Source organism: Ambystoma mexicanum, chromosome 4p, assembly GCF_040938575.1.
Source record: "Ambystoma mexicanum isolate Mex_15411 chromosome 4p, UKY_AmexF1_1, whole genome shotgun sequence".
Taxonomy (NCBI): domain Eukaryota; kingdom Metazoa; phylum Chordata; class Amphibia; order Caudata; family Ambystomatidae; genus Ambystoma; species Ambystoma mexicanum.
In genome coordinates this window covers 53907716-53918944 of record NC_090927.1, presented here as the reverse complement: position 1 = coordinate 53918944, position 11229 = coordinate 53907716, and the positions used below count along the sequence as shown (strand labels likewise).

The 11229-nt window shown below is 48.0% G+C and overlaps 1 protein-coding gene across 2 annotated transcripts in view; it reads left to right on the top strand.

Annotated features, from left to right (window-relative positions):
- The first annotated feature begins 286 nt into the window (after positions 1-286).
- The window catches only part of LOC138452984 (uncharacterized protein KIAA1958-like), a 451039-nt gene continuing 440096 nt past the window's right edge, over positions 287-11229 (top strand). Inside the window, exon 1 of one of the 2 annotated variants that reach the window (XM_069605360.1) lies at positions 287-1667. The gene's annotated coding sequence lies outside the window, so the exon portion shown is untranslated. The remainder of the gene's footprint in view (positions 1668-11229) is intronic. The other variant, XM_069605359.1, reaches the window with a different exon arrangement.

Below are 11229 nucleotides of genomic sequence, written 5' to 3'. Positions count from 1 at the left end.
AAAGTGGCGTTTTGTTTAAAAACATGATCTATGGGCCGGGTACAACGTCAAGTTTTGATGAGATATAATGATGCATTCCTATGCAAAACTGATACTCGCGCTTTGCACTTTCACAATTTCACAATAGTTCCTTAGAATCTTCACGACCAACAGATTTCTTAATGAGGTCGTTCATTTTGAAAAGAAAAGAGCGCGCGTTGCTCAGACGACCCAACGGCCTGCGCGCGCGCGCGCGCGCATGCGCAGCACTCGCGCCCCGCTGCACATGGCGGACAGGGCGAGCTGCAGGCGCGCGGCATTGTGGGTAGCCAGCGCGTGCGTGTCTCCCGCGCAGCAGATTCCAGGCTGGAGAAGGTAAACACGGCGTGTGAGCTGCGGCGGCTGCAGCCTCTCTTGGGCTGCCGGGCTGCTCTCATCCCTGCCTAGCTCTGGCGAGGGAAGGCGCCCCCGCCAAATAGCAGCATCTCTCTCTCTCTCCTGGACGCTGCTTCCAGATGCGCAGTAGTGCTTCATCACGCCCATGCCCTCCTAGTCAGCCTGAGCCTGGCACTGCCCCTCTCCACGGTCTGGGCATCTCTCTGGGACGCTTCAGCTCCCACCTGTGTGGACTTCCATGGTGGGGATGAGCTGGAGATATTACACCCTCTCAACTCCTGCTGTGCTCAACTGTTTGGACCATATCACACCTGATTTGGGTTCCTAAAATGAGGATCTCTATGCTGTAGATTCATTGCCTGTGGGGGAATAGTAGACTAAGGAGCACTCTTCCATGGACTCGGGGATATTCCTCGCCCCCGGGACCTCTGAGGACAATGTAAAGGTTTCCAGCCACTCACCCCACTCTGAGGTTTCATCCAAGATATGTCATCCCTCCTGGTGTGGAATCAGGGTCTAAGAATATTCCTAGGGCAGTTAACCCTCCCTGGGGGAATTCAACCTGCCCGCGCATCAGTTGTTTCTGAGCAAACAGTATCATGAAGAACATGTTCTCCCAAGGCATTGATTCTACATCTTACGATCCTTCCTAGACGTTCTACCCGCTCTGGTATAGCCTTGGGATCTGAGAATATACCTGGGACACTTTGCGCTCTCTGGAGGGGCTCCTGTAGCATTTGACCTTGCTGCGCATCAGTTGTGTTTCTTAGCAACCACTATCATGAAGAATATGTTCTCCCAAGGCGCTGATTCCACGTTTTAGGATCCTTCCTAAACATTGAACCTGCTCTGGTATAGCCTTGGGATCTGACAATATACCTCGTACACTTTGCGCTCTATGGAGGGGCTCCTGTAGCATTTGACCTGCTGCGCATCAGTCTTTCTACCCGCTCTGGTATAGTCTTATGGTCTGAGAATATACCTGGGACACTTTGTGCTCTGGAGGAACTCCTGGGGCATTCAAACTTCCTACGCATCAATTGTGTTTCTGAGGAGCCAGAACTGCGAACAACATGTTTCCCCAAGGCACTGATTCCAACTCTCTGGACCTACCCAGATTATTTCAATATCATTCCTTTTGTGAGGAGCAGGAACATCTAATGACATTTTAGATTGAGCAGCTGCACACGACAGATGTGAGGAGCTGTCAGGGATATCAAATACGCATATTTTCTGTGGTTGCCAATCCTTATACACAAGGCATCTTCAGGAGGAGGAAACAACTCCTGGAGGTAAAATAAACACCAAGATTTTTCATTTATCGCTCTTGTTCAAAATGAGGTTTCTTGTAAGAAGTGATTAACATCATAAACGTCTTGTCAATTTATGTAACGCACACTTCATCCCTGCAACTCTGTTTCAATCTATTCCATTCCGCGCTTTTATATTCCCCTTTCCATACTTACATTTAGGGCATACCCCCTTTGTTCCTATCCCTCTGTCCTGCCCCACCATTTGTGGCCCTTTGCCTACTGGTTTGTCCCATTCATTCACACACTTTGTTTTCACTCCCTTCATTCCCAGGCTTATGTTGCACACCAGCCATACCCACACATGTTCCCTTCTTTCCCACACTCTTATCACACCTTCTGCATTCCCTCTCTTTTGTCCACCCACCTTCATTCCCTCATGTTTGCCCTGCCTCCTGTGGTCCCCACAGTTCTCTGACTCCACATAATTCCACATATCTGGCTCACACAATTCATTATGGCACTTTATTTTATTTAATTTACTGTGCCTTTGTAAGGTGCTTATACATCAAGAAACTGTTTCAAAGCGCCCAAGGGAAAGAGGAGGGAACAGGGGAAAAAGGCAAATGACACTGATGAACCAAAGACAGAGGAGGTCCCACTAGACTTTGTGAGCATTCAGATCGTGCAAGTTCAGAGAGAGAAGGGACAGCTACAGGGGGTAAATACTGGGGGATCCACTGGGGGGAGGAGAGTGCTAGAGAGTCAGGTTCAATCAACGGGAAGTGCCTGGTAGAGATCATATGGAGGGTGGTCACTGTCAATGAATAAGTGCAGGCCTGAAGGGTAACGGAGGCTAGTGGGTACTCAAAGGCAAGTGCTGGGGGAGGAGGCTCTGATGATTGGATGGAAGGACAGGACCCAGAATGACACATAAGGGCTCAGACCACCAATCTCGGCGACTGTGGGGTTTAGCACAGGAGGGAGAGGGGGAAGGAGGAGGTGAAGAGGAAAGTCTTGCAGAGTTTCTGTAATTTTAGGAGATCCGGCTCAAGACAGAAAGGAAGGGGGAGGCTGTTCCAGTAGAGGGAGCCAGCCGAGGAAAGAGATCGGCCACCAGCTCGCTGCTTAGCAAAGCGCTTGACATGCGGAGAGTTGGAGCCGGAGGAACGTAAAGATCTGGAGGGAGAGTATTTGGTGAGAGCAAGTTGTAGGTAGCATGGTCCCAGGCCCCAGGCAGCCTTATGGATGATGCAGAGGGATTTGAATTTGATCCTTGCAGCAACCAGGAGCCAGTGGAGAGATTTTAGGGCTGGAGAGATACGATCCATGGGCTTGAGGCCAAGGATAAGTCTTGCAATCCTATTCTAGGTAAACTGGAGGGGGTGGAGGGAGGAAGAGGGCAGATTAAGAAAGAGGCTGTTGCAGTAGTCGCCCTTGAGAGCACCAGAGCTCTAGAGTCGAAGATTATTCCAAGGTTTCTGGCTTTAGATGAGGGAGAAGGGCGTGTTGTAATAAGGAAGCTGTACAGTAGAGGTCACACAGACCAGCCATGGAGCCTCTGCTGTAGTTTCGGGGTATCTTTATTGTATATATCTACATATCTACAGTTCCAGTACACTCTCTGTTATATCACAGGTATGTAGACACGCAGTACACCCACCGGCCATCCTCACATCAGCAGCTCAGGCCCCAACTGACACATATGGAACATTCAGACACAACACTCACCCAACATTCTCCTGAGCTGCCAATCATAACACTCACCAACATTTTACAAGCATGCATTCATGGCTAGCAGAACAGGACGAGAACAAGACATACATTTATACATTACAACATCTCCCTTCATACACAAAGTCATACACCAAAAGAAGCAACATGCACACCCAGTGACTCCACAACACACTCTCAGATGTACAGACACAAATCATTAATCCAACAGAATCAAACTCCATCCATCCAGGACTACCACCCACAGAATACAGAGCCTGCCACACCCTGGCACAAACCGATCACAAGGGACACAACCAGTAAACCAAATAACCTCTAACAAAAGGGAAGACATAACAGGGGAGGGAACTACAGATTGCCCAACCACCGGACAAGGATGCATCTCTACCCATGGATGCAGCACCTGGGAGAACAACCAAACCACCAACATCCACACACTAACACACAAGGAGAGTGGTGCTCCCTATATCCAAGACCAACACCAAAAGAAGGGACCCGTAGTCCGTCAACTTCCACCCTCGCACACAAAGGCTCAAAAATACGCAATCGTCTCCACTCATCACCCAAATCAGCAATACCCATCCAGAATGTAAACCACAGGAAACTCTCATCACACACTGAGCCCTCACAACACTGCACTAAATCCTCACTGCGCAACAAACATCCCACTGCACCACGGGATAGATCAGACCTTCACCACATGCACAACAAACAACAAAACATGACAAATTAACATTTGAAGTGCTTCTGGTAGCACCATATAACTAACTGTAAATAAAACAAGTTAACCTATAAGATATACACAGATCTGCAAGCAAACTAAAATACAATAGGAATCATGCAAATAAATATCCAGGATTCATCAAAAACAAGATGATCCCTCTTTTCTCCTTTTTTATGTGCACAAATCGCTTCCTCGAAAAAGGGAAGTCCAGAACAATTCCACGGTCCACTGCTGCTGTTCATGTTCCCTTGAGTGAGACAGTCAGTTAGCTTACCCTAAATAAACCTGGGCACCCGATACTTTAACAAACAGGTGCACTTTTTCTCTTTTATTTCCAATTTCAAACGTTATCGTAGAGAACATTCTTTACCCTTCTGTAATCCGGTAAGCAACCCTAGAACACAACAAAATCATGAGGGGGTTAGGCAAAAGATGCCATATCATTGCTATGTACCAGACCGGACACAGTGACAGTGCAAGGTAATTGGTTTATTGAAGGATTATACACGCACAGGAATGTCTCAACATAAACAAAATGTTCCCCCACCTGCCGTATCTTCAGCTGGTTTCTCGGGTGATTTGCAGCCTTCGGTGGTTGTACAGCGAGTTTGGTAAGCGCGGCAATGGAAAAATAAAGAAAACCAATTCAGAGTTCTTGAACTTAGGAAGAAAAAGAAATGCTTGTGTGCGGTAGCGTCCCAGTGTTTTTCCAGACGCTGAGGGAACCGGCGCAAGGGTTGCAGCGTCTCAGTGCTTTCTGCATGCTTACGCCGGCTTCGGAGCCCGTGGATCCATGAGCGTTCCGATTTCAGAGAATGTCACCGCTAACAAAATGTTTCTCGGGTGTTGGCGTACCATGTGGCAATTCAGACGCGGGTACAGACTTTTCCTGGGCCGGCCCCCATTCGTCTTAATATGCCCACTTGTAGTCTTCAGAGTCCTCAATCCATTCCTCTCGCTAGCTTCCACCCCGGAAAAAGTGAACAACCAACCAATCACAGATTAGTGCCTGTTTTGACCTCTCCCGTCCGCTACCTCTCCCCTCTCCAGGTGTCTCCACTTTCCTTCCTCCTGATTCCAATACCCACCATGCCTTCTCGCTGAGGTTCCCTGATGCCCTTTCCACCACTGCACCACCCCTTCTCCCATCTCCCTTTTGTGAGTCCCCTGATCCTGTTCACCCCGCACTCCGGACATAAGGTGAGTGTATATGCCTATTTTGTGTACGGGCTTCGTGGGTCTTCATTTTCCCGATCGGTACTTGTCTGGGGTAAACTTGCATGCTGCGATCCGTAGTTTGCATTGTAATAACATCAGACTCCGTTCTTGTTCTCAACGGTTCGTGCTTCTTCCCTGGGCCTATTTTCAGAGTGGACGTAGGTTGGGCGACTGTGGTCGTTTTCTTACCCACGTCCTCCATACCTTTGTATTCATAGTGGTCCTGGCTGGTCGGGCTTCGAGCTGCAAGTTCTTTTCGGGTCAGACCTTTCGGTGTCTCATCACAAACTCCCCTCAAAGGACCCAGCCATTCGGCTGGTCTAAACCCAGAGAAAGGTAGTCAGCCACTACTTGGTATTTTCCTGGCTTGTGAACAGTGACAAAACTGAAAGGCTGTAGGGTTAGAAACCAGCGAAGGACCCTATGGTTAGAGTCTTTCTGTACAGATAACCATCATAACGGTGCATGATCCGTAAATATGGTAAAGGTTCTACCCAATAGGTAGTATCACAGTGTCTCTACTGCCTATTTTATGGCCAGGCATTCCTTTTCCAGGGTTGAATTTGAATACGGCAGCTCATGAGGTAGTAACTTTCAGCTTAAAAAGGCAATGGGACGTAGGTCCTCCTCGGTTCCCTGAGACAGAACCACTCCCAGCCCACACCCTGAGGCGTCTGCTTGCAGAAAAAAGGGTTGAGAAAAATCGTCACAATGAAGCAAAGGTCTTTTCGAAATCATTTGTATCAATGTATGGAATGCCTGCGTGGCTTCTGGCATGATCACTAGGGCCCGGTTGGTTTTAAGGGTGTCTGTTAACGGTGCCGCCATGGTGGAAAAAGTGAGGAATAAACCTACGGTAATAACCCACAAATCCCAAAAAGACCTGTATTCCTTTGTGGGTGGTGGGGGGTTGTAGTCTCTGCAGGGCTTGCAACTTGTCTAGTAACAGGGTTATCAATCCCTTCCCCACTGAATATCCCAAATATTTGGTGGTTTCGGCGGCCAGTTTGGTTTTTTTGGGATTGATATGTAGCCTGGCTCTTTGGAGGGTTTGCCACTTCCAGGAGATGCGTTAAGTGTACCTCCTAGGTTTTACTGTAAATCACAGTGTCATCCAGGTATGCGGCCGCATATTGGTTATGCAGTTGTAATATCTGGTCCATCAGGTACTGGAAGGTGGCTGGTGCCCCATGCAATCCAAAGGGCAACACTGTAAATTGAAACAGCCCCTGGGGAGTGGAAAATGCATTGTTTTCCTCAACCTCTGGATTTAGAGGGATCTGCCAATACCCTTTTGTTAGGTCCAATGTGCTTAAATAAGAGGCAGACCCCAGTTTTTCAAGCAACTCATCAATTCGTAGCATAGGGTAGGCTTCAAACTGAGATATCATATTTAGTTGCCTGAAGTCCATGCAGAACCTGGTGGTACCATCTGGTTTGGGAACTAATACCACTGGAGAACACCATGCACTTTTAGAAGGGATAATGATGCCCATTTGCAGCATGCTATTGATTTCTCGAGCTACATCACCTCTTTTGGCCTATGGCATTTTATAAGGTCAGAGTCTCACTATTTCTCCAGGTTCTGTTTTGATGTGATGTGAAACCAATTTTGTTCTCCCTGGCAGTCCGGAGAACACTCCCGCTACCATTGCCAGTTTATCAAACAGTTCTGTTATCTGTACCTCCTTCAGATTCTCACCCAGCATTACATCTTGTAGGGTACTAGGATGGTTGGGAATGGACTGCTCACTTGCTGACAGTTCGGAGGTGGATGTACAAAGAACTGGAGAGCCCTCTTTCCATAATAGTAGCATGTTTGTGATAATTCTGGGTTTTCACTTGTCTATCAGGCTGTGTCACTTCATAATTGACTGGACCCAACACATTTGTTATTTGATAGGGCCCGTTCCATTGTGCCAGAATTTTATTGGCCGTGATGGGTAACAGGACCAAAACCTTGTCTCCTACATTTAGGGATCAGAGTCTGGCCCCTTTATCGTAATATTTCTCTTGTTGGGTTTGTGCACGTCCGAGATTCTCCTGTGCGTATGCCTGCAGTTTCCCAAGATGTTCCTGTAAGTCATTCACATAATCGCTGAGGTTTGTTTCCTCTTGCTTTTCCCATGTTTCTTTTCATTTTCCTAGTATTGACCTGGGTTGCCTTCCAAATAACAATTCAAAGGGTGAAAACCCTGTGGATGATTGTGGGGTGTCCAGTAATACCATCAAGACCCATGGCAGGGCCCTATCCCATCGCAGTCCGGTGGGACTGGTGGCTCAGCGTATCATCTTTTTGATCATCTGATTATGCATCTCCACTAGTCCATCAGTTTGTGGATGATAAACCAAGGTTTTTAGATGGGAAATTTCCAGGGTTTTGCATACTTCTCGCATCACGACTGACATGAAGTTGCTTCCCGGATCGGTAATGATTTCTTGGGGAATCCCCACTCTTGCAAAATATGGAAGTAATACATCACAAACAAGCTTGGCTGATGTTCCTCTCAATGGAAAAGCCTCTGGATATCTTGTAGCGTAATCCACCACAACGAGGAGGTACTTGTATCCACGGCTGCTTGGTTCCAGAGGCCCCACAATGTCCATCCCTATTCTTTGGAATGGTTCACGTATTATTGGCATTTTTTGCAAGGGTGCTGCTCTAGGGGGAATATGAGTACTGGTTTTCTGACAAGTGGCACATTCTTGGTAATACCTTGTTACCTCAGCATAGATTCCTGGCCAATAATAGTTCTGTAGCAGCCTCTTGATGGGCATATGCTCAGCTAAATGACCCTCCGTAGTGTGGTTGTGTGCCAACTGTACCAAGTTCTTTCTATATGATTGTGGCACCAGCAATTGTTCTTTTTCCTGATTATTTGGACCCAAGATCACTTGATAGAGTAGGCCCTGTTTTTCTTTAAAGTATGGTGTTTTGACGTTGGAATTCGAAGGGCTTTGGGCTTGTTCTCTGGCCCTTTTAAGGGTATCATCCAACCCTGTTTCTGTACGGAAGGAGGGTAAGTGTTCTTCCACCTTCCAATTCACAATGGCTATGTTTTTACATGTCTTTTGTCTTTCTGTCTTGACTTTTCTTCTTTGTGCCCTGATAGAGGTACCTTTTTTGATGTCCTTTCCAGCTCTTCCCCCACATATGGGTCCTCTTGGAACCACTTTTCGAATGTGGGTATGTCTGTGCCTATTAGTATGGGTGCGGGGAGTGTGGGAATGACTGCTGCCCTTATGGGAACCTGTTCACCCTTTATACCTAAGGTAATGTCCCTTGTGGCATACTCCTTCACATCCCCATGCACACATTTCATCACTATTTTCCTCACCTTGTCGTCTTCCGTACTGCTCACATGGGCCTGCATGGCTGTCTGGTTGCTCCCGCTGTCTATCATAGCCCGGGCTGGACGTCCATCCACGGTTACTTTGATCACGTAGGGCAATCTTTTTCTTTGGTTTTCTTGTGTTTGTAGTGTCCCAATTTCCATAGGTTCGGCTCTAGGCTTTTTGGAGCAAAATCGGGCTATATGGCCCCACTCCCCACACTCTAAACATTGCGGGGCTTGGGGTCTCGGTAAGCCCCCCATAACGGTAGCACATGGTTCCAGCCTATCTTTTGGCTCTATGGGGGTCATCCTGTAAGGTCCTTGGTGATCAGTAGTCTGTTCTGTCATTTGCTTTACTGGTGGTACCATAAAGGATCGGGGTGTACCTGCTTTTTGATACGCAATGGCCACATCAGTTGCTTCTGGCAAGGTCAGGTGGTGGTACTGTCTCACTCATCTCTGAATCGGGCTTGGCAGCGCTTCCACAAACTGTTCTGCTTGACCTTATCTCTTATCTGTCCTCTGGTGACTGTGCTTGGTCGTAGCCACTTCTCTGTGAGATCTTGGATTCTGTAAAAGAACTGCCGCAGGCTCTCTCCTGGTTTTAGGCAGGGTTCTCGTAACTTAATCCTGTAGGATTCCTCATCCATTCCCCAGCAGTTCCAGGGTGGGTTTTTGAGCTCTCCATACGGTGTTATCCCCAGTGGGATTTGCGTCTTGGTATGCCCCTTGCATGACCCCAGTGAGCAAGGGGGCAAGGAAGAAAGCCCATCTTTCCTGGGGCCATTGGGCGGCTCTAGCAATTTGTTCAAAATTAACAAAAAAGAAGTTGGGATCATTCCCGGATTGGAATTTCTGCAAAATGGTCGGAGGAATGGCCGGTTGGGTTCTGCTGGCAGCCACTGCCTCCCCTAATATCCTTAGAGCCTCTCTGCCCTGGTCCTGGGCCGCACTCTGGATCTGTAGGGCTTGCTGCAAGGCTTGTCATTCTGCCTGGGCCTGGTGTCCCTGCACCTGAAGTAGCTGCTGCAATTGCTCTTGTCCATCAGCGAGTGCCTTAATAACTGCCTCTATGTTGCACTACTGCTGGGGCTTTCTGCGAGTCGCACCGCTGCCCCCACTGTTATGTAGCAGACCGGACACAGTGGATAGTGCAAAATTGGTTTATTGAAGGATATTACACACACAGGAATGCCTCAACATAAACTAAATGTTCCCCCCAGCTGCCGTATCTTCAGCTGGTTTCTCGAGTGATGTGCAGCCTTCGGTGGCTGCACAGCGAGTTCGGTAAGCGCGGCAATGAGAAAATAAAGAAAACCAATTCAGAGTTCTTGAACTTAGGAAGAACAAGACAGGCTTTCTTCTCCTTCGTGTGTGCGGTAGCGTCCCGGTGTTTTTCCAGACGCTGCTGAGGGTAGCCGTGTCTCAGCGCTTTCTGCACACTTACGCCGGCTTCGCAGCGCGTGGATCTGTGGGCGTTCTGCTGATTTCAGAGAATGTCGCCGCTAACAAAAGGTTTCTCGGGTGTTGGCGTCCCGTGTGGCAATTCATTCCTGCCTGGGCCGGCCTCTCTTCGTCTTAGTATGGCCGCTCGGAGCCTTCAGAGTCCTCAGTCCAGTCCTCTCGCTAGCTTCCAGCCCGGGAAAGGGAACAGCCGGCCGCTCACGGGTTAGTGGTGCCGGCTTTGACCTCTCCCTCTGCAGGCGTCTCCACTTTCCTTCCGCCTGATCCCAATCCCCACCACGCCTTCTCGCCAGGTTCCTTGATGCCCCTTCTCCCATCTCCCTTTGTGAGTCGCCTGATCCTGTGCCCCTCTCCCTCCGGACATAAGGTGAGTGTATGTGCCGATTTTGTGTAGGGCTGTGTGGGCCTTCATTTTCCCGATCGGCACTTGTCTGGGGTAAACTTGCATGCTGGGATCTGGAGTTTGCATTGTAATAACAGCAGACTCCGTTCTCGTTCTCAACGGTTCGTGCTTCTTCTCTGCTCTTATTATCAGAGTGGACGTGGGCTGGGCGACTGTGGTCGTTTTCTTACCCACGTCCCCCATACCTTTGTATTCATAGTGGTCCTGGCTGGTCGCGCTTCGAGCTGCAAGTTCTTTTCGGCTCATCACAATCATATAATTGGAAAAATGGTAGGCCACAACATTAAACTCAACTATGACATGACAACGGCCAAACAAGTTCATACAAAAACAATTTGATCCCAAATCACTTTCAAAACCGTCCTTCCCACTCCGCACTCCCTCATGGCAGAGTACGATAACCAGAGCATAATATATATTTTTTAAACTTCTCACAATGATCATTTATTTCCTATGCCTCTCACAATGGCATTGACCACTATACACATCCAGTGTCTCATATAATCATAACACTTGACCTTGATCGTGAACTTTCACCAAAAATGATGGCAGGTTGACAATTCAAACAAAACACTCTTGCACCATAATCACACTTTTTTCAACAACACAGCTCTTTTGTCCTCTATATTGCATTTTAAAGCATTTTCCCCACTTAGCTCACAATGTTATTTTATCTGTCCCTGGGAGAAGAAAACGCTATCCATCCATTTCTCACTGCTGTTGTAA